The 22,354-nt window shown below is 47.1% G+C and overlaps 3 long non-coding RNA genes across 3 annotated transcripts; all 3 read right to left on the reverse strand.

Moving 5' to 3' along the window:
- Positions 1 to 2,669, reverse strand: LOC144327130 (uncharacterized). The gene is made up of 3 exons (XR_013392034.1): positions 2,576 to 2,669; positions 1,823 to 1,954; positions 1 to 317 (listed from the first exon to the last, which is right to left on the reverse strand). It is a non-coding gene; the product is annotated as an uncharacterized LOC144327130 (long non-coding RNA).
- A 5,035-nt stretch (positions 2,670 to 7,704) lies between these two features.
- On the reverse strand, positions 7,705 to 9,610 carry LOC144327131 (uncharacterized). Its single transcript, XR_013392035.1, has 3 exons — positions 9,526 to 9,610; positions 8,772 to 8,900; positions 7,705 to 8,020 (listed from the first exon to the last, which is right to left on the reverse strand). It is a non-coding gene; the product is annotated as an uncharacterized LOC144327131 (long non-coding RNA).
- Positions 9,611 to 12,844: 3,234 nt separating this feature from the next.
- On the reverse strand, positions 12,845 to 14,757 carry LOC144327132 (uncharacterized). The gene is made up of 3 exons (XR_013392036.1): positions 14,608 to 14,757; positions 13,849 to 13,983; positions 12,845 to 13,106 (listed from the first exon to the last, which is right to left on the reverse strand). It is a non-coding gene; the product is annotated as an uncharacterized LOC144327132 (long non-coding RNA).
- Between the last annotated feature and the right edge of the window lie 7,597 nt (positions 14,758 to 22,354).

Below are 22,354 nucleotides of genomic sequence, written 5' to 3' on the forward strand. Positions count from 1 at the left end.
TTTCCAATGCTTGCATTTATTAAAAAGAAGAATCTAAAGCATTTTTGCAGGCAAACCAAATCCAAGCTCCAATCCCGAGCCCATTTACTAAGGAGTCAGGACCCACTGGCCACAGTGGGGCTTACTCGTGAGTAGACAGGCAGACAGGATGGCTCCCTCTTGACTCCTTCCCAGCATCGCCTTCAGCAGCATCAAGCAAAGTGGTTTCTTCCCCAGCAGAGATGGGGGTGCAGTCGAGGCAGCTGCACATCAGAGGAGAGCAGGGTGGTCTTCCTTTCACCAGAGGTCTTGCACCGGAGATCTGCAGAGTTACCTGACTGTGAGAGGAGGAGACACTGTTAAAATGGGTGTTGGTGGTGGTTCAGAAAACCCAAACCAGTGACTCCAACTGGGAGGCAGAAGAGCTGCTGTTGTCAGAGTTCAAAATGCACACAGAGGGGACCTGCCCAAAAGTGAAGGCCTTCTGGGAAATGATTTATAATGAATTGAAAAAGGTATTTAGGTATACCTTCCCTAAGAATCCAGAGGCCTTCCTGCTGGGCATGGTAGACCAGAAAGTGTCAAAGAAAGACAGAACGTTGTTTATGTATGCCAGCACAGCAGCAAGAATACTCATCACAAAGAACTGGAAGACACAAGATTTACCCACGTTGGAGGAATGGCAGACGCAGTTGATGGACTACATGGAGTTAGCTGAAATGACCGGCAGAATCCGAGATTTGGAGGAGGAATCGGTTGAGGCGGATTGGAAAAAATTTAAAGACTATTTGCAAAAATATTATAAGTTGTATGAATCCTAAGATAGTGCATGTTATTGAAAATGTTATGCTTTAGCAAATATGATAAAGTAAATGGCAAAATAGGTGATAAAAGAGAAAAGAGGACAAGGTGAACCAAACATATCATGTTTATTTTAAAGATATCAAATTTGAGATACAATATATTGAATATGGATACATAATAATTGAAAGTTGTAACAAGGTTTGAAATAAGGTAACAAATTGCTGACATTGATATTACAAAGAATGCAGATTTGGAAGGTGTGAGGAAGTACAATGGTTTTTTCTTTCTTTTTTCCTTTCTTTTTCCTTTGTTAAGAAAAATCAAAAAATTGTTTCTTGTATTTGACCTATTTTGTATTGGAATGTTCAAAATTATGAAAAGAAACGCAATAAAAAATTTATAAAAAAAAACAAAAAACAAAATGCACACAGAGGGTCTGTCTTGCTGAGGGTTGGACTAGATGACCCCTTAGGTCCCTCCCAATGCTACATTTCTATTCTATGATTGTAGGAGAGACCTCTGAGCATTTCATGTATGCACTTGGGGGAATTTGAGTGGAGCTTGGCTGCCATACACAATTTGTTTCTAATGTGCTTCTTTTTCCTTCTTCTTCTTTATGTGAACAGCAACCCCAGGAGAGGACACATTTGAGGAGATCATTGTGTTGCTCTGCATTGAACTCTTTCCCTTCCAACTCTGCAATTCTGTGATTCACAGGGACGTTTCACACAGGTTGCCTTTGCTATTTGAGGAGGGTCAGCGACTGAGCCCCCACCCTCTCACACCAGGAAGAGCTGTTCTTTCAGCCAAGGGAGGCTAAGGGGAGTTGTGGCTGAGAGGGTTGGAGACCTTTCATGGGGGCAGCAAGGGGAGAGGACAGGGTTGTCACCCCCCAGTGTGCACACTAATATTGTTCCAACTCACAGTGGATGTAAAGATTAAGAGAGAAGTGGAGTGGGGGGGAAACAGAGAGATGAGTCACATGCATGAAACATAGCTGACAAATTTTCGATGAAAACTAAGATTTGATTTAACTCACTTCTACGGCAGCACACCAAGGGACGCATAGGACAATAAAATAGTAGCGTTTGGGGCCGGCACCTAACATTTTGCAGTCTCCCTCCCTGCTGTTGACATCTCTGAAGGCAAGGACGTTGGCCTCTGGTGAAATCTGGAGGAAGAAAAAGAAGACTTTGAAGGTTATGTCTCACAGGACTGCCCTTCTACACCTTCCACAACTTCTTCCACAACGGCCCTGCTGGCTTGGACACCCGGAGGGCACCAGGTTGGGGAAAGCTGGTAAAGGAAGAATGTAATGCTGGAGTCAGTCCCTTCTACTGCCTCCCTGCACCTTCAGGACAGGGTCTGAGCCAAGGTGGTAGGGAAGGCTGCGTCAGAGTCACTGGCTTCACTGGGCGGCCACTGGCAAACTGGGAGAGAGAAGCCCCCTTGCCCAGGAAACTGTCCCGTTCTTTTGTCCATTGCAAAGCTGAGTTTACTGAAGCACATTATTGCAGATTTGAAAGAAGAGCTTCCGTGGATCACATAAATTAGGTAATAGGAAGAGACTGGCTGGTGGATCTGGCCAAATGGGGCCCATCCAGACCAGCATCCTCTTCTCGCAGGGTCTACCTGAAGTCCCATTTGGTATATATTCTCCAGGAGGACAGAGGGGCAAGATCCCACCTCTTTGGGAGTCACTGCAAGTGGTGCTCAGAGGCAGGTTTAAAAGGAGTAAAGCAGAGAGCTGTTAAGCTGCTCAGAGAAGAAGCATGTGAGAAGAAGGCCATACCTGGAGCCAGCAGCATCAAGAAGAGGACGGCAACAGAGAGGAGGCAGAAGATCTTCATGGCTGGAGGTTGGTGGGAATCCTGGAGGTACCAGAAGCCAAGTGGAAGAGCAATTGCCAGGGGAAGGAGAGGTCCCTCTACTTAAAGGTGCCTGGGGGACTGATGAAATCTTGTGGGATGCCAACCGTCGTTTGCAGGATGGATGTGGCAAGCTCTGAGCTTCATGTGCCAAGGAGCAGCCAAAGACCATAGAATCGTAGCTTCACAGAAGGGACACCAAGGATCATCAATTCCATCCCCCTGCAGTGCAGGCATCACAGCTATAGCATCCCTGACAGGTGCCCATCCAACCTCTGCTTAAATCTTCCTGCAAAGGAGAATCAGGCACCTTCTGAAGGGCTCCATTCCACCATTGAACAACTCAGAAAGTGAATCTGTTGGTTTGTGTCTTGCTCTCTGCTCACAGTGGCATGGCATCTTTTGATTTCCCCTGGGGGGGGGAGCTCTGCAGGTGGGACCAGGGCCTGGGTGCAGGGGGTGAACAAAACCCTTCCGGCTAGCCCACTTCTAGACCCAATCACTGCTAGGCAGGCATGGGGCACCGAGTGTTCACAGGGCCGTGCTGTGCTGCATCCTCACCTGCCCACACCAAGGGGGGAGCCTGTCTGGCCACGGCTGCTCCTGGCAGGTGACCCCCCCCCGCCAACACTGGCTGGGCGGCCATTCAGCATGGGGCCAGGGTCCCAGCAGCAAGGCTCCCCCCCCCCTTTTTGCATGCTATTTCACCCATATGGATACATATTACACCACTGTATGCGTTTTGGTGCACATTACTTGATTGAACTGCCTTGCGGAATTCATGGAAGGAGAACACTTGGAAGGACAGCTCTGTTCCAAATCATGCATAGTTGCGGAAAGTGCATGCAGCTGAGGTACAAAACATTTTTGGGGGAAATAGTCCAGCCCTGATGGAGGTGTTCTCATGCAGTCCATGCCCAAGAGCCAGGTAATCTCCCAACACCACACCTGCTTGGGGGTCCAACAAGAAGGGCCTTTGGCCTCACCCAGCTGCAGGGCTCTTCTCAGGATCAGTCCTGAGAATCTTATGGAAACATTTCCACTTGGGCTTGCTCACCACCCTCTCCAACTCAACAGGTTGTCCCCAACTTCACAAACTGAGTTCTGCATCCTCTCCTCTCCCTCGGCACCACCCAAAGCTGATCTGGAGGGTATTATCCCACATTGCCCAATACCTTGGAATAGATTTTGAGGATGCAATGGGTGGGGTCTGCAGGGGACAAGAGCTGGGATTACCATCCACAACTGGACATCTGTGGCCTTGGATACAACCCCATCGGTCCAGCACCAAATAATTCTATTGCCCTTCCATGCTCTCCAGATCCATCTTTCCAAGGGAAAAGCAACCTTGACCTTCTCTGTTCCTGGACACTCTTTGTGCACTGCCCTTCTGTCTAGTTGTGAGTGTGTGTTTGTGTGTTGTGCTGTTTTTAAGGTATTTGTGTTGCTTGCTTGATGCTTCGTTTTATTTTTATTTTTTAATGAATATTTATTAGCATTTTCTATAATGAAACAAAAACAAAAGTAAACAAAAAATAACAAACATACAAAAATACAAAACTTAAAAACAATTAAAAACACATAAAATTTCAATTGCTTATTTCTTTTAACTTATTTCTCAGACCTCCCCACACCTTCCCTTACTGTATTCCAATTCAAATTATTAGCTCAGCAAATCCTTATTACTTATTTCTCAACTTTAACTTAATAATTTAATTTAACATATTTCCTCAATTTATTTTTGCTAACCTTATTTTCATTTAATTTTGTTCATTTTAAAAAACCAATTTTGCCTTATCCAAACTTAAACATGAATACTTATATATCAATACTCATTCTTAGAACATTTTTTCTAAAGTCGACCCAAATTCCCTTCCACGAATTTCTCAATTTTCATACAAATAACAAAACAAAATAAAAACAGAACAAATTATAGTTATGCACCCTTTGGATTCCCAAACTCCACCCACCCCCTTTCCCGGTTTCAGTCCCCAACAAATGTCCATCAGTCATAATCTACTATCAGCCTGGAGATCTCACATCCGAGGCTCTTGGTTCTCTCTCAATTCCTCTCTGCCGGTTTTTTTGATAGGCCTTAATATTGAACACCAAATCTCGGAGAAGCTCTGGCCCAACAGGATCCATGTTTCTTCCAGCCAGACCTCCATACTTAAAAGTGGAGCCCGAATCTTGTTTCTTACTCCTTTCAAGTCCAAATGTCCCCAAAGCTCCAATTTCCACCTTAAACAAATTTGTAATCCTTAGGTCTTCAGATCTCCACATAAGGAGATCTCTCCATTTTTCGATGCTTCGTTTTAATATTGCTGGCTAACACTGATTAAAAATTCTGTGCATTGTTGTGATTATATGGTGGGAATCACAAAAAGTGGGCACCCAAAGTGAGGACAAGGCTTTTCCATTTAATTTTGGAGAAAGGGGAGAAGTATCAGTGCCAGTTGTGAGCTGTTGGTCTGGGCTGTTCCTGTAACATTTAGCAGGCAGTTGCTGGTCTTTTGCAATCTCCACAGAGATGGGCCCCATGAGATCTTTTCAGCATCCTTTCCCAAGAGCCTGAAGTTCAAACCCAGCAGGGAAGGTGGAGAACCTGCGGTCACAGGGCTAAGTCCCATTTCCCCACCTGGTCTTGCTTCAAGTTAACGGAGAAGGGTTGCTCCATCGGATGCCCACAGGCAGCAAAGTTGGGTGAAGCAACTGCCAGATTCAGCCTATTGAACTTGGGAATGAGCCCAGATCAGAAGGTCATATTGGGGGACAGTGGGTGGGAGTGGGGAGCAGCAATGCCAGAGACATGCAAACAGATTGAGGGATGGAGCTGGAGAAAAGGTGCAAAAAAGCACATTTCAGGTTCCTTGAAAATATTGTTACGCAGCAGCCAAATCTCTGAGCTGGGGGAAAATCCACGTGTTTCTGCGCTTGCCCAGAGTTTGGTTTCCTTGGAATGAAGGTCAGCGGAGGCTGTGCTGTCGTTTGGATATCTGGTGTTATCTACACATATAGACAGCCTGAGCATAAAATGCAGGGCTTCAAAGCATTAACACACACACCCCTCAAAAAAATCCTCCTTCTCAGTCAGAGCTATGGATTTGGTACACAGCAAGACAATCTCTGTGCCTCTAGCTTCCAACCTGTTCCTGCAAAACACTCAAACTGGCTCAGGACACCTTTACCTCCAATGCCACCTCTCCCCATGTGTACAGACTTGGATCCTGAGATCATCATCTTAGGCCCTCCTACAGTCAGGGATAAATCATAAAATTGTAGAGTGAGGAGGGACCCTGAGGGTCATCCAGTTCAAGCCCCTTCAATGCAGGAAACTCAACTAAAGCATCAAGGACAGATGGCCATCCCACCCCAGCTCCAGTGAAGGAAAGGCCACAAGCTCCTCAATAAATCCATATCCAGAATCTTGAGATGTCTTCCCTTCCCCTTCATGCTCTATTATGGGGGCTGACCGTTCCTTGCTGTTCCCTCTGCACTGTACTCAAGGGGCAGCTAGTGTTGGGACTGTCAGATATTTGTGGACTGCATCTCCCATTACTCCTGGCCAGTGGCCCTTCTGGCTTGCGGGGTAGGGGGAGCCGGAGGTCTCCCTCAACACTGGGAAGTCCCCACAGTGGCTCCCAGGAAGGGGACAACAAAGAGATATTTTATATCTCATTTTGGGGAGGTGAGAGAAGGATCGGTGCTTGCTCTGAGATGTTGGTCTGAGCTGTGTCCTGCCCAGTGATATTTAGGAGGCAGTTGCTGGTCTTTTGCAATCTCCACAGAGATGGGCCCCAGGAGATGTTTTCAGCATCCTTTCCCAAGAGCCTGAAGTTCAAACCCAGCAGCCAAGGTGGGGAAACTGGGGTAACAGGGCTAAGTCCCATTTCCCCACCTGGTCTTGCTTCAAGTTAACGGACAAGCGTTGCTCCATCGGATGCCCACAGGCAGCAAAGTTGGGTGAAGCAACTGCCAGATTCACCACAGTGAACTTGGGAATGAGCCCAGATCAGAAGGTGATATTGGGGGACAGTGGGTGGGAGTGGGGAGCAGCAAGGTCAAAGACATCCCTTGCCATGCCAACAGATTCAGGGATGGAGCTGGAGAAAATGGGCAAATAACACAATTGAGAATTCATTGAAAATATTGTTACTCTGCACCCAAATTGCTGAGCATGGAGAAAACCCAGGAGTTCCAGTGTTGCCCAGACTTTGAGTTTTTTGAAGGTGAGCGGAGACTTTGGTGTCTTTAGGAGATATGGGTTTGTTTTAAACATGTAGAGAGAGCCTGAGCATAAAATGGATGGGGTCACAGCATTAACACCCCCCAAATCATCCTTCTCAGTTCCTCACAGCTTTGGATCACCTACACAGGGAACAGGAACCTGTGTCTCCAGCTTCCAGGCTGCTTCCAACTCGGCTCTCACACTCCACATGGGCTCAGGACCATAGAATCTCAAGGATGGACCCTCCCCATATGAAATGACCTGGACCCTGAGAATATCATCAGAAGCCCTTCTTCATGTGCCTCCTTTGCGAGAGGTATTTAAGGCAGCACTGTGAGAAGAGGCCTTTTCTGTGGTGGCTCCCTGTTTGTGGAATACTCTTCCCTGGGAGTCTCATTCTGCTCCTTTAGCTGTCAGGCAAATTCCTCTTCTCCCAGGCCTTGTGCTAATGAAAAAATGTACAGTCTTTTATATGTGTGGGGTGTTATTGTTTGGTTTGTTAATATGATGTGTATTTTGCAGTTTTTGAATTTTTAACTGAGCTGTGGTCCTCAGATAAAGAACAGCTTGGACTTGATATCCCACCTTTCACTCCCCTTAATCAGCCTCAAAGCAGCTAACAATCTCCTTTCCCTTCCTCTCCCACAACAAACACTCTGTGAGGTGAGTGGGACTGAGAGACTTCAAAGAAGTGTGACTGGCCCAAGGTCACTCAGCAGCTGCATGTAGAGGAGTGGGGAAGCGAACCCGGTTCACCAGAGTGAGGCTGAGAAAAATATCCCCTCAACCCAGCAGACGTTTTCACAACATGAACCAACACAAAGGTTTCCAATGCTTGCATTTATTAAAAAGAAAAAGCTAAAGCATTTTTGCAGGCAAACCAAATCCAAGCTCCAATCCCGAGCCCACTTACTAAGGAGTCAGGACCCACTGGCCACTGTGGGCTTACTCATGAGTAGACAGGCAGACAGGATGGCTCCCTCTCGACTCCTTCCCAGCATCACCTTCAGCAGCATCAAGCAAAGCGGTTTCTTCCCCAGCAGAGATGGGGGTGCAGTCGAGGCAGCTGCACATCAGAGGAGAGCAGGGTGGTCTTCCTTTCACCAGAGGTCTTGCACCGGAGATCCGCAGAGTTATTTGTCTGTGAGAGGAAACATTGTGAAAATGGGTGTTGGTGGTGGTTCAGAAAACCCAAACTAGTGACTCCAACTGGGAGGCAGAAGAGCTGCTGTTGTCAGAGTTCAAACAGCACACAGAGGGTCTGTTTTGCAGAGGGTTGGACTAATTGACCCCTTGGTGCATCCCAATGCTACATTTCTATTCTATGATTGTAAGAGAGACTTCTGGGCATTTCATATATGCACTTGGGGGGATTTGAGCAGGGCTTGGCTGCCACACACACTTTTTTCTAATATGGTTCTTTTTCCTTCTTCTTTATGTGAAGAGCAACCCCAGGAGAGGACACATTTGAGCAGATCATTGTGTTGGTGCGTGCTGGTGTGCATTTAACTCTTTCCCTTCCAACTCTACAATTTTGTGATTCAATAACCACCTTCACAGGGACGTTTCACACAGGTTGCCTTTGTATTTGAGGAGGGTCAGCAACTGAGCCCCCACCCTCTCACACTAGGAAGAGCTGTTCTTTCAGCCAAGGGAGGCTAAGGGGAGTTGTGGCTGAGGGGTCAAAGAGCTTTCATAGGGGCAGCAAGGGGAGAGGACAGGGTTGTCACAACTCCCAGTGTGCACACTAATATTGCTCCAACTCACAGTGGATGTAAAGATTAAGAGAGAAGTGGAGTGGGGGGGAGACAGAGAGATGCGTCACATGCATTTGGAGTCATGAAACACAACTGACTAAATTTCGAGGAAAACGAAGATTTGATTTAACTCACGTCTACTGCAACACCATTGGCGGCCACACTGAAAAAGTATCCTTCGGGGCGGCCAGCACCTACGAGATTGCAGTGTCCCTCTCTGCTGTTGACATCTCTGAATGCAATTACATTGGGCTCTGGTGAAATCTGGATGAAGAAAAAGAAGACTTTGAAGGCTCTGTCTCTCAGGACTGACCTTCTGCACCTTCCACAACTTCTTCCACCTTGGCCCTGCTGGCTTGGACACCTGGAGGGCACCAGGTTGGGGAAATCTGGTGCAGGAAGAATGCAGGGCTGGAGCAGAGAGCCAGTGCCTTCTGCTGCCTCCCTGCACTTCCAGGACAGGGTCTGAGCCAAGGTGGTAGGGAAGGCTGCGTCAGATTCATTGGCTTCCCTGCGTGACCACTGGCTAACTGGGAGAGATAAGCCCCCTTGCCCAGGAAACTGGCTCGTTCTTTTATGCACCACAAAGCTGAGTTTACTGAAGCGCATTATTACAGATTTGAAAGGAAGAGCTTCCATGGATCACATAAATGAGGTAAATAAGAGTCTGACCGATGGATCTTGCCAAAGGGGCCCATCTAGTCCAGCATCCTCTTCTCCCAGGGTCCAACCTGAAGCCCCATTTGGGAAACTCTCCAGGAGGACAGAGGGGCAAGATCCCACCTCTTTGGGAGTCACTGCAAGTGGTGCTCAGAGGCAGGTTTAAATTGAATACAGCGGAGAGCTGTGAAGCTGCTCAGAGAAGAAACATGTGAGAAGAAGGCCATACCTGGAGCCAGCAGCATCAAGAAGAGGACGGCCACAGAGAGGAGGCAAAAGATCTTCATGGCTGGAGGTTGGTGGGAATCCTGGAGGTACCAGAAGCCAAGTGGAAGAGCAATTGCCAGGGGAAGGAGAGGTCCCCCTACTTATAGTTGGCTGGAGGACTGATGAAATCTTGTGGGATGCCAACCGTTTGCAGGATGGATGTGGCAAGCCCTGAGAGGCATGTGCCAAGGAGCAGCCAAAGACCACAGAATCATAGGTTCACAGAAGGGACACCAAGGATCATCAAATTCAACCCCTGCAATGCTGGCATCACAGCTATAGCATCTCTGACAGGTGCCCATCCATCCTCCGGCAAAGGAGAATCAGGCACCTTCTGATGGGCTCCCTTCCACTGTTGAACAACTCAGAAAGTGAATCTGTTGGTTTGTGTCTTGCTCTCTGCTCACAGAGGCACAGCATCTTTTGATTTCCCCTGGGGGGGGCGCTCTGCAGGTGGGACGAGGGCCTGGGTGCAGGGGGGTGAACAAAACCCTTCCCGCTAGCCCAACTCTAGACCCCATCACTGCTAGGCAGGCATGGGGCACTGAGGGTTCACAGGGCCGTGCTGTGCTCCCACCTCACCTTCCCACACCAAGGGGGGAGCCTGCCTGGCCACGGCTGCTCCTGGCAGGTGACCCCCCCCCCCCCGCCAACACTGGCTGGGCGGCCATTCAGCATGGGACCAGGGTCCCGGCAGCAAGGCCCCCCCCCCCCCATTTAAGCATGCTATTTTCACCCATGTGGGTACATATTACACCACTGTATGTGTTTTGGTGGACATTACTTGATTGAACTGCCTTGCGGAATTCATAGAAGGAGAACACTTGGAAGGACAGCTCTGTTCCAAATCATGCATAGTTGCGGAAAGTACATGCAGCTGAGGTGCAAAACGTTTTTTGGGGAAATAGTCCAGCCCTGATGGAGGTGTTCTCATGCAGTCCATGCCCAAGAGCCAGGTAATCTCCCAACACCACACCTGCTTGGGGGCCCAACTAGAAGGGCCTTTGGCCTCACCCAGCTGCAGGGCTCTTCTCAGGCTCAGTCCTGCAGATCCATATCTTGTGCCAACATTTCTGCTTGGACTTGCTCACCACCCTCTCCAACTTAACAGGTTGTCCCCAGCTTCACAAACTGAGTTCTGCATCCTCTCCTCTCCCTAGGCACCACCAAAACCTGGAGGCTATTTTCCCACGTTGCCTAATACCTTGGAATAGATTTTGAGGATGCAATGGGTGGGGTCTGCAGGGGACAAGAGCTGGGATTCCCATCCACAACTGGACATCTGTGGCCTTGGATACAACCCCATCGGTCCAGCACCAAATAATTCTATTGCCCTTCCATGCTCTCCAGATCCATCTTTCCAAGGGAAAAGCAGCCTTGACCTTCTCTTTTCCTGGACACTCTTTGTGCACTGCCCTGCTGTCTATTTGTGAGTGTGTGTGTTTGTGTGTGTGTTGTGCTGCTTTTATGGTATTTGGGTTGCTTTCTGGATGCTTTGTTTCAATAGTTCTGGCTGACACTGGTTTAAAATTCTGTGCATTGTTGTGAATATATGGGGGGAAATACAAAAAGTGGGCACCCAAAGTGAGGACAAGGCTTTTCTATTTAATTTTGGAGAAAGGGGAGAAGTATCAGTGCCAGTTGTGAGCTGCTGGTCTGGGCAGTGCCTGTAACATTTAGCAGGCAGTTGCTGGTCTTTTGCAATCTTCACAGAGATGGGCCCCATGAGATGTCTTCAGCATCCTTTCCCAAGAGCCTGAAGTTCAAACCCAGCAGTCAAGGTGGGGAACCTGTGGTCACAGGGCTAAATCCCATTTCCCCACCTGGTCTTGCTTCAAGTTAACGGACAAGCGTTGCTCCATCGGATGCCCACAGGCAGCGATATTGGGGGACAATGCATGGGATTGGGGAGCAGCAAGGTCAAAGACATCCCTTTCCATGCATCCAAACTTCCTTCCCTGCCACACAAGACAGAGATCTACATGCTGGAGCAACCCAGTATAAATAATATAATGATGATGATGATGATGATGGAACAGGACATCCCTCTTTTCACTGGAGAAATGTTGGGGGGGTATGCATGCCTTGCCTCGAAGCCTGGGGAAAACCTTGCTGTGTGGGCCACGCTGCCTCCCACCCATCGCCTTCCTTCTTCAAAGCTCTGTGTCCCATCCTCCCCATCTCTTCCTTCCCTGCCACACAGGACAAAGATCATCAGGTGGGCCAGCCCACTCATGAGGCAAGGGGCAGTGCCCAACTTGGGTGGCAGGATCCATAGGGGCATCAGTTTCATCCTCGAAGAAATGCATCTTGGGGACTTGGAGGCGTTGCTGATATTCTCCCCCTTGATCCTAATGTAGATGTCAACTCACCCCTTCTTCCCTGGGTAGGGGCTGGGTGGGGGCTGGAAAGCACCATTTTGTGGTTTGCCTCAGGGTCTCAAATGTCTTGGGCTGATCCTGTCCACAAGGCTCTCCCTTCCCCCCTTCTCCTTCATCACCCCCATCTTCCTCCATGCCCCTCCAACCCTCCAAGTGTCCCCATCTTCCAGGGACAGTCCTGGATTTAAAGAAGCTCTCCCAGTTGATCTGACTTGATCTCAGAATGTCCCACTTTTCCTAAGGGCCTCCCCGTTTCCATCAGAGAAATGTTGGAGGGTGTGGAGTTATTTGACCCCTGAGCCATCGGAAGGCAATCCTGTATATGAATGTCTTTTAATGTTTAATGTGTTGTGATGTTTTTGTATATATATTTGAGCCACACATAGTGGCTGGGGCAACCTAGTCAGATGGGTGGAGTATTACTACTACTACTACTACTACCACTACTACTACTACTACTACTCCTACTACTACTATTGAATAGAATGTCCCTATTTTCATTGGAGAAATGTTGCAGCATATGTCCCCAAACTTTTCCGGCTCTGCTCAATTCCTGTTTGTGAAACATCCTTCTCTGTGCAGCTGCCCAAGGAAGCAGGACAGTTGGAGGGGAGAGACAGAGAAAGGGGCAGGAGGAGGGGCAGGGAGACCCCTGGGAGAGGTGGGGGCCTACAAAGTGAGAAATGCCCTTGTGCAAAGCCATGTTTGGAAAAGAACCACAAAGCCTGGATGGCACCACTGACTGGCAGAGAGAGAGAGAGAGAGAGAGAGAAAGGGGCTGAGAGCATGACCAAAAAAGTCTCCTCAACCCAGCACACGTTTTCACAACATGAACCAACACAAAGGTTTCCAATGCTTGCATTTATTAAAAAGAAGAAGCTAAAGCATTTTTGCAGGCAAACCAAATCCAAGCTCCAATCCCGAACCCATTTACTAACGAGTCAGGGCCCACTGGCCACAGTGGGCTTACTCGTGAGTAGACAGGCAGACAGGACGGCTCCCTCTTGACTCCTTCCCAGCATCGCCATCAGCAGCATCAAGCAAAGCGGTTTCTTCCCCAGCAGAGATGGGGGTGCAGTCGAGGCAGCTGCACATCAGAGGAGAGCAGGGTGGTCTTCCTTTCACCAGAGGTCTTGCACTGGAGATCTGCAGAGTTAGTATCCTGTGAGAGAAAACACTATTAAAACCGGTGCTGGTAGTGGCTCTGAAAACCCAGACCAGTGACTCCAATTGGGAGGCAGAAGAGCTGCTGTTGTCAGAGTTCAAACTGCACACAGAGGGTCTGCATTGCAGAGGGTTGGACTAGATGACCCCTTCAGTCCCTCTCAACGCTACATTTCTATTCTATGAATGTAAGAGAGACTTCTGGGAATTTCCTGTATGCACTTGGGGGGATTTGAGCAGGGCTTGGCTGCCATACACACTTTGCTTCTAATGTGGTTCTTTTTCCTTCTTCTTCTTTATGCAAATAGCAACCCCAGGAGAGGACACATTTGAGGAGATCATTGTGTTGCTGTGCATTGAACTCTTTCCCTTCCAACTCTGCAATTCTGTGATTCAATAACCTCCTTCACAGGGACGTTTCACACAGGTTGCCTTTGCTATTTGAGGAGGGTCAGTGACTGAGCCCCCACCCCCTCATGCCATGAAGAGCTGTTCTTTCAGCCAATGGAGGCATTAATGGGAGTTGTGGCTAAGAGGGTTGGAGACCTTTTATGGGGACGGCAAGGGGAGAGGAAAGGGTTGTCACCCCCCAGTGTGCACACTAATATTGTTCCAACTCACAGTGAATGTAAAGATTAAGAGAGAAGTGGAGTGGGGGGGGGGGAGACAGAGAGATGAGTCACATGCATGAAACATAGCTGACAAATTTTCGATGAAAACTAAGATTTGATTTAACTCACTTCTACGGCAGCACACCAAGGGACGCATAGGACAATAAAATAGTAGCGTTAGGGGCCGCCGGCACCTAACATTTTGCAGTATCCCTCCCTGCTGTTGACATCTCTGAAGGCAAGGACGTTGGCCTCTGGTGAAATCTGGAGGAAGAAAAAGAAGACTTTGAAGGCTATGTCTCACAGGACTGTCCTTCTAAACCTTCCATAACATCTTCCACCATGGCCCCGCTGGCTTGGACACCTGGAGGGCACCAGGTTGGGGAAAGCTGGTGCAGGAAGAATGCAGGGCTGGAGCAGAGATTCAGTCCCTTCTGCTGCCTCCCTGTACCTTCAGGACAGGGTCTGAGCCAAGGTGGTTGGGAAGGCTGTGTCAGTGTCACTGCCTTCCCTGGGTGACCACTGGCAAACAGGGAGAGAGAAGCCCCCTTGCCCAGGAAACTGGGCCGTTCTTTTACCCACCACAAAGCTGAGTTTACTGAAGCGCATTATTACAGATTTGAAAGGAAGAGCTTCCATGGATCACATAAATGAGGTAATAAGAAGAGACTGGCTGGTGGATCTGGCCAAAGGGGGCCCATCAAGTCCAGCATCCTCTTCTCCCAGGGTCCACCTGAAGCCCCATTTGGGATATTTTCCAGGAGGACAGAGGGGCAAGATCCCACCTCTTTGGGAGTCACACCAAGCGGTGCTCAGAGGCAGGTTTAAAGTGAATAAAGCTGAGAGTTGTGGAGCTCAGAGAAGAAGCATCTGAGAAGAAGGCCGTACCTGGAGCCACCAGCATCAAGAAGAGGACGGCAACAGAGAGGAGGCAGAAGATCTTCATGGCTGGAGGTTGGTGGGAATCCTGGAGGTACCAGAAGCCAAGTGGAAGAGCAATTGCCAGGGGAAGGAGAGGTCCCCCTACTTATAGTTGGCTGGAGGACTGATGAAATCTTGTGGGATGCCAACCGTTGTTTGCAGGATGGATGTGGCAAGCTCTGAGCTTCATGTGCCAAGGAGCAGCCAAAGACCATAGAATGGTAGCTTCACAGAAGGGACACCAAGGATCATCAAGTCCACCCCCCTGCAGTGCAGGCATCAAAGCTATAACATCCCTGACAGGTGCCCATCCAACCTCCAGCAAAGGAGAATCAGGCACCTTCTGAAGGGCTCCCTTCCACTGTTGAACAACTCAGAAAGTGAATCTGTTGGTTTGTGTCTTGCTCTCTGCTCACAGTGGCATGGCATCTTTTGATTTCCCCTTGGGGGGGGGAGCTCTGCCGGTGGGACGAGGGCCTGGGTGCAGAGGGTGAACAAAACCCTTCCCGCTAGCCCACCTATAGACCCAATCACTGCTAGGCAGGCATGGGGCACCGCGGGTTCACAGGCTGTGCTGTGCTCCCTCCTCACATGCCCACACCAAGGGGGGAGCCTGTCTGGCCATGGCTGCTCATGGCAGGTGACCCCCCCCCCCGTCAACACTGGCTGGGCGGCCATTCAGCATGGGGCCAGGGTCCCGGCAGCAAGGCTCCCCCCCCCCCCACATTTTTGCATGCTATTTCACCCCTATGGATACATATTACACCACTGTATGTGTTTCGGTGGAAATTACTTGATTGAACTGCCTTGCGGAAATCATGGAAGGAGAACACTTGGAAGGACAGCTCTGTTCCAAATCATGCATAGTTGCAGAAAGTACATTCAGCTGAGGTACAAAACGTTTTTTGGGGAAATAGTCCAGCCCTGATGGAGGTGTTCTCATGCAGTCCATGCCCAAGAGCCAGGTAATCTCCCAACACCACACCTGCTTGGGGGCCCAACTAGAAGGGCCTTTGGCCTCACCCAGCTGCAGGGCTCTTCTCAGGATCAGTCCTGAGAATCTTATGGAAACATTTTCGCTTGGGCTTCCTCACCACCCTCTCCAACTCAACAGGTTGTCCCCAACTTCACAAACTGAGTTCTGCATCCTCTCCCTGGGCACCACCCAAAGCTGATCTGGAGGGTATTATCCCACATTGCCCAATACCTTGGAATAGATTTTGAGGATGCAATGGGTGGGGTCTGCAGGGGACAAGAGCTAGGATTCCCATCCACAACTGGACATCTGTGGCCTTGGATACAACCCCATCGGTCCAGCACCAAATGATTCTGTTGCCCTTCCATGCTCTCCAGAAAGGGGAGAAGTATCAGTGCCAGTTGTGAGCTGTTGGTCTGGGCAGTGCCTGTAACATTTAGCAGGCAGTTGCTGGTCTTTTGCAGTCTCAACAGACATGGGCCCCATGAGATGTCTGCAGCATCCTTTCCCATCCTTTCCCAAGAGCCTGAAGTTCAAACCCAGCAGGCAAGGTGGGGAATCTGTGGTCACAGGGCTAAGTCCCATTTCCCCACCTGGTCTTGCTTCAAGTTAACGGACAAGCGTTGCTCCATCGGACGCACACAGGCAGCTAAGTTGGGTGAAGCAACTGCCAGATGCAGCCCAGTGAACTTGGGAATGAGCCCAGATCAGAAGGTGATATTGGGGGACAGTGCATGGGATTGGGGAGCAGCAAGGTCAACGACATCCCTTGCCATGCAAACAAATTCAGGGATGGTACTGGAGAAAAGGGGCAAATAACACATGTGAGGATTCCTTGAAAAATATTGTTACACTGTACCCAAATTGCTAAGCATGGAGAAAACCCAGGAATTTCAGTGTTTGCCAAGAGTTCCGTTTCCTTGAAGGTGAGTGGAGACTTTGGTGTCTTTAGGAGATATAGGTTTGTTTTAAACATATAGAGAGAGCATGAGGATAAAGTGGATGGGGTCACAGCATTAACACCCCCCAAATCATCCTTCTCAGTTCCTCACAGCTTTGGATCCCCTACACAGGAAACAGGAATCTGTGCCTCCGGCTTCCAGGCTGCTTCCAACTCCGCTCTCACACTCCACCTGGGCTCTGGACCACAGAATCTCAAGGATGGCCTCTTCCCACCTGAACTGACCTGGACCCTGAGATCATCATCAGAAGCCCTTCTTCATGTGCCCCCTTCTCAAGAAGTCTGGAGGGCAGCACTGTGAGAAGAGGTCTTTTCTGTGGTGGCTCCCTGTTTGTGGAATACTCTTCCCCGGGAGTCTCATTCTGCTCCTTTAGGTGCCAGGCAAATTCCTCTTCTCCCAGGCCTTGTGCTAATGAAAAAATCTATGGTCTTTTACATATGTGGAGTGTTATTTTTTGGTTTGTTAATAAGATATGTATTTTGCAGTTTTTGAATTCTTAACTGAGCTGTGGTCCTCAAATGAAGAAGATGAAGAACAGCTTGGACTTGATATCCCGCCTTTCACTCCCCTTAATGAGCCTCAAAGCAGCTAACAATCTCCTTTCCCTTCCTGCCCCACAACAAACACTCTGTGAGGTGAGTGAGGTTTTGAGACTTCAGAGAAGTGTGACTGGCCCAAGGTCACCCAGCAGCTGCATGTGGAGGAGTTGGGAAGCGAACCCGGTTCACCAGATTACGAGTCCACCGCTCTTAACCACTACACCATCCTGGCTCTCAACAGCATGCTGGCTGAAGGGTTATCTAGAAATCTAATTACATGATAACAACAACATGTTATCATGTTGGGCATGGTTGGCCAATTGGTGCCAAAGAAGGATAGAACTTTCTTTATGTATGCTAGAACAGCAGCGAGAATACTTATTGCAAAGTATTGGAAGACACAAGATCTACCCACCCTGGAAGTATGGCAGATGAAGGTGATAGACTATATGGAACTGGCAGAAATGACCGGCAGAATCCGAGACCAGGGAGAAGAGTCGGTGGAAGAAGATTGGAAGAAATTTAAAGACTATTTACAGAAATACTGCAAAATTAATGAATGTTAGAATGATGTCGGAATGAAGTTAAGTGGTTTTTAGCAGCAATGTTATAAAGGAATATGTAAAAATGGATTGTTAACAGGTGATAATCTAAAGCTATAATATATTAAGATAAAGGATTAAGATAAAAACAAAGAGGGAAAGGATTTGCTGAATTAACTAATTGAACTGGAATACAAAAAAGGGAGGTGTGAGGAGGTCAGGGAAACAAGCAAACGAAAGACAAGATATGGAAAGATTGATTTGTTTTTAACTGTTTTTATTTTTCCGTATTTTGTATTTTCTTTTTTTTCTTTTTCTTATTTTTGTAATATTTTGAAACGTTAATAAATCTCTTTAAAAACAACAACAACAATAACAACAACAAACAACCCCCCCCCCCCACTGTTCTCCTGCTTATCAGCCAGGAGATGAGGATGGTGCAATGGCTCATGTATTTGTCTGTAGCATCCCTCTTAGTTGCAGCTCTTCCTACCTGCCTTATTCTTTTGAGATGCTGATGAGGACACTCCAGTGGCCAGCGAAGGTCCTAGTCGAGATTCTAAGCCTCAGGACCCCAAGAATTGGAAGGAATGAAGGGAACTCCCTGGTCAACAACAAGATGAGTAACCTTTTTGCCTAAACCTCCAGGTGTCAACACCCCACAGGTTACTGATGTGCCAAGTTGCTAGCAAGCAAGAGGAGAGGAGAGGGTTTTCTGGTTGGACCCACGGAGGGGTTGAATTTAACAGAGGAGTTTAGAAAACTTTCTTTGTAGTACTAGGACCTTCGCTGGGCACTGGAATGTCCTCATCAGCGTCTCAAAAGAATAAGTCAGGTGGGAAGAGCTGGAACGAAGTGAAGGGCTCCTCTGCGGTAATAGGTGAGCCATTCCACCATCCTCGTCCCCTAGCTGATAGGGAAGAGAAGAGTGATTGTTGACAACAGATTTGGGTGGCACGCATATCTATGGTTTGAAAAGAAGGAAATGCATAAAGGTTTTGAGAACCACATTTTCCGAAGATCGTTGATAGAAATATGGGATAGGTATAAAAGCCTACTCGAACCAAAAACTCCGCACTGGTTATCTCCATTAGAGGTTATGAGTGTTAAAAAAATCAATATGAGAAGGAATTGGATTACATATGGAAATCTGATTGTAAAGGAAGGGGGGAAATGGAAAATGAAACCCTATGAAGAAGTAAAAGAGTATGTATATGATTGGTTGCATTATTTTCAAATAAATGAAATGTTTAAAAAGGATCTTAAGGAATATGGATATATAGAGAATGATTCAAAATTTCAAACAGAAATAATAAATAATGAATATAGAATTTTATCTAAAATGTATAAGATATTGCTGGAATGGCATACAAAAGATGAAGAAGTTAAATCTGTTATGATACAATGGGCCAGAGACTTTGGATATAATATAAAATTTAAAGACTGGACTAAACTATGGAATGAAAATATTAAATTTACCGCATGTACTGCGTTAAAAGAAAATGTTATGAAAATTATTTATAGATGGTATATTACACCGGTAAAACTAGCAAAAATGTATAAAACATGCAAGAAATGTTGGAAATGAAAAGGATGGCACTTTTTATCATATGTGGTGGGAATGTAAGAAAGTGAAGAACTTCTGGGAATTGATACATAATGAATTGAAAAAAATGTTGAAATATACATTTGTTAAGAAACCAGAGGCCTTTCTTCTAGGAATTATAGGAAATGAAATAAATAGAAAGGATTGTAAACTTTTCCAATATGCAGTAACAGCGGCAAGAATATTATTGGCCCAGAAATGGAAACAGGAACAAGTACCAACATTGGAGGAGTGGAGAATGAAGCTGATGGACTATGCAGCAATGCCTTAAGAGAGAATATTATGAAAATGATATACAGGTGGTACATGACACCAGTCAAGCTTGCAAAAATCTATCATTTGCCCGATAACAATTGTTGGAAGTGTAAGGAAACTGAAGGTACATTCTTTCACCTTTGGTGGACGTGCCCAAAGATCAAGGCTTTCTGGGAGATGATCTATAATGGAATGAAAAAGGTATTTAAATATACCTTCCTGAAGAAACCAGAGGCCTTCCTCTTGGGCATAGTCGGCCAATTGGTGCCAAAGAAGGATAGAACTTTTTTTATGTACGCAACAACAGCAGCAAGGATACTGATTGCAAAGTATTGGAAGACACAAGAATTACCCACACTGGAAGAGTGGCAGACGAAGGTGATAGACTACATGGAATTGGCAGAAATGACTGGCAGAATCCGAGACCTGGGAGAAGAGTCGGTGGAAGAAGATTGGAAGAAATTTAAAGAATACTTGCGGAAATACTGTAAAATTAATGAATGTTAAAATGATGTTGGATTGAAAATAAGTGGTATTGGCAATAAGATTAATAAGAATATGTAAATACGGATTGATAATGGATGAAAATATATTGTTATAATAGGTTAAGATCTAAAGTTAAAATTAATGAAAGAGGGTAAGGATTTGCTGAATCGATTATATAAATGGGAATACAAAAAGGGGAGGTGTGAGGAAGTCAGGAAAATAAGCAAATGAGTTTATAGATATTGAAAACTGGATTTGTTTTTAAACGTTTTTTCTTAGCTATTTTGCTTTTTGTATTTTGTATGTATTTTCTATGTATTTTTTTAAAAAATACATGTATTTATTTCTTCCTATTTTCTATGTTTTCTTGTTATTTTTGTAACTCTCTGTTTTTATTTCTTATATTTTGTAAATTTATGTCTTTCCTTGAAAAAAAAGGTTAATAAATATCTTATATATATAAAAAAGAAGCTGATGGACTATGCAGAACTTGATAAACTGACAGGGAAGATCAGATACCTACGAGATCAAAAGTTCATCGAGGACTGGGGAAAGCTAGTGGAGTATTGGGGATGTATAAGTGATAATGAAATAACGTTAGTGGCATTTAAAGAAGCTCTGTAAAAACCTAAGAAATAGTGTAAGAAAGGAAAACAGGTGGGGAAGGGTATGTTAAAAGGCAATAGAAAATTTAGGAAATGTGTAATTAAAAAGTCCAATTCGGATGGTTGTCAGAGAGGCTGAAGGAAGTCCAAAAAGGAGATAATTTGTTAAGTTGCAATGTGGTTGCGATATGTATTTTTCTTGATGGAAATTAATAAAAAATATTAACAAAAAAAAAAGAGAGAGAGAGAAGAGTGATTGTTGTTGTCGTCGTCGTTGTGTGTGGGCCTCCTGTATTCTTTCTGTTTCTAGCAGGTTGTGAAAATGCGATAATACACCTGCTCTGAAGGCAGAGTGTGAGCAGGGAAACCATGTCCCAGATTGGGCAGGATCCTCTGCAGCATCACCAGACCCCCCAAACATGGGTGTAGCCAGGATTAATGTTTGCAGGGGTGGGGTCAAGACTTTGTTGGAAGGAAAGAACTTTTGTTAGGGGGGCAGTTAGATAAGTATTTCCATTGTTTTCCTTGATCTGGGGTGGGGGAACCACCCCCTGCCCCCACTGGCTATGCCCATGCCTACAAGTCTCCCTATTTTCCAGGGACAGTCCTGCATTTACAGAAACCATCCCAGTTTCTCACTTGATCCCAGAAATGTTGCTCGCTTCTTCTTGCATGTCCACCGGAGGAATGTTGGAGGCTATGAAGTTATGTGACTTCCGAGCCAAGGAGATAAGAAATATTACACCCTTTGGAAGGCATCTGAAGGCAGTCCTGTATAGGGGTGTTTTTTTCAAAAAAAATGTTTGCTCTTTTATTCTGTTTTTTTACATGTTGGAAGCCGCCCAGAGTGGCTGGAGAAACCCAGTGCAAAGGTTGGGTTATAAATAATTTGATGACGATGATGTTGATGATGGAACAGGACATCCCACTTTTCACAGGAGAAATGTTGGGGGGTATGCATGCGTTGCCTAGACGCCTCGGGGAAACCTTGCTGTGTGTTCCACGCTGCCCCCCACTCAATGCCTTCCTTCCCCTCTGCTCATCTTCCCACCCTCCCTGTCTCTTCCTTCCCTGCCACGCTGGACAGAGATCATCAGGTGGGCCAGCCCACTCATGAGGCAAGGGGCAGTGCCCACCTTGGGTGGCAGGATCCACAGGGGCATCAGATTCAGCCCCCAAGAAATGCATCTTTTGATTTCCCCTGGGGGGGGGGGCGCTCTGCAGGTGGGACCAGGGTCTGGGGGCAGAGGGTGAACAAAACACTTCCCACTAGCCCAACTCTAGACACCATCGCTGCTGGGCAGGCATGGGGCACAGAGGGTTCACAGGACCGTGCTGTGCTACCTCCTCACCTGCCCACATGCGGGTAGCCTGCCCGGCCATGGCTGCTCCTGGCAGGTGCATTGCCCCCCCCCCAACACTGACTGGGTGGCCATTCAGCATGGGGTCAGGGTCCTGGCAGCAAGGCCAGGCTGGGCTCCAGTGGGCAAAGAGGCCCAGGAGCAGGCAAGGCGGGGATCCTTGCATGGGGGCATCTGGCTCATCCCCCCTCAAAATCATGTGCCCAAGAGGTCCACACCAAGGCCCCAGAGGTCCATGACAAGGTTAAAGTACATAAGGCATTTAAAAATCACATTGTCAGGAAAGCATTGTTTAATGTCTGGATTAGATATAAGGATTTATTGGAGAACAAAACCCCAAGGTGGTTGTCACCAATGGAAGCAAAGGCTCAGAAAAAGCTCA

This window comes from Podarcis muralis, chromosome 3 (assembly GCF_964188315.1).
Source record: "Podarcis muralis chromosome 3, rPodMur119.hap1.1, whole genome shotgun sequence".
Taxonomy (NCBI): domain Eukaryota; kingdom Metazoa; phylum Chordata; class Lepidosauria; order Squamata; family Lacertidae; genus Podarcis; species Podarcis muralis.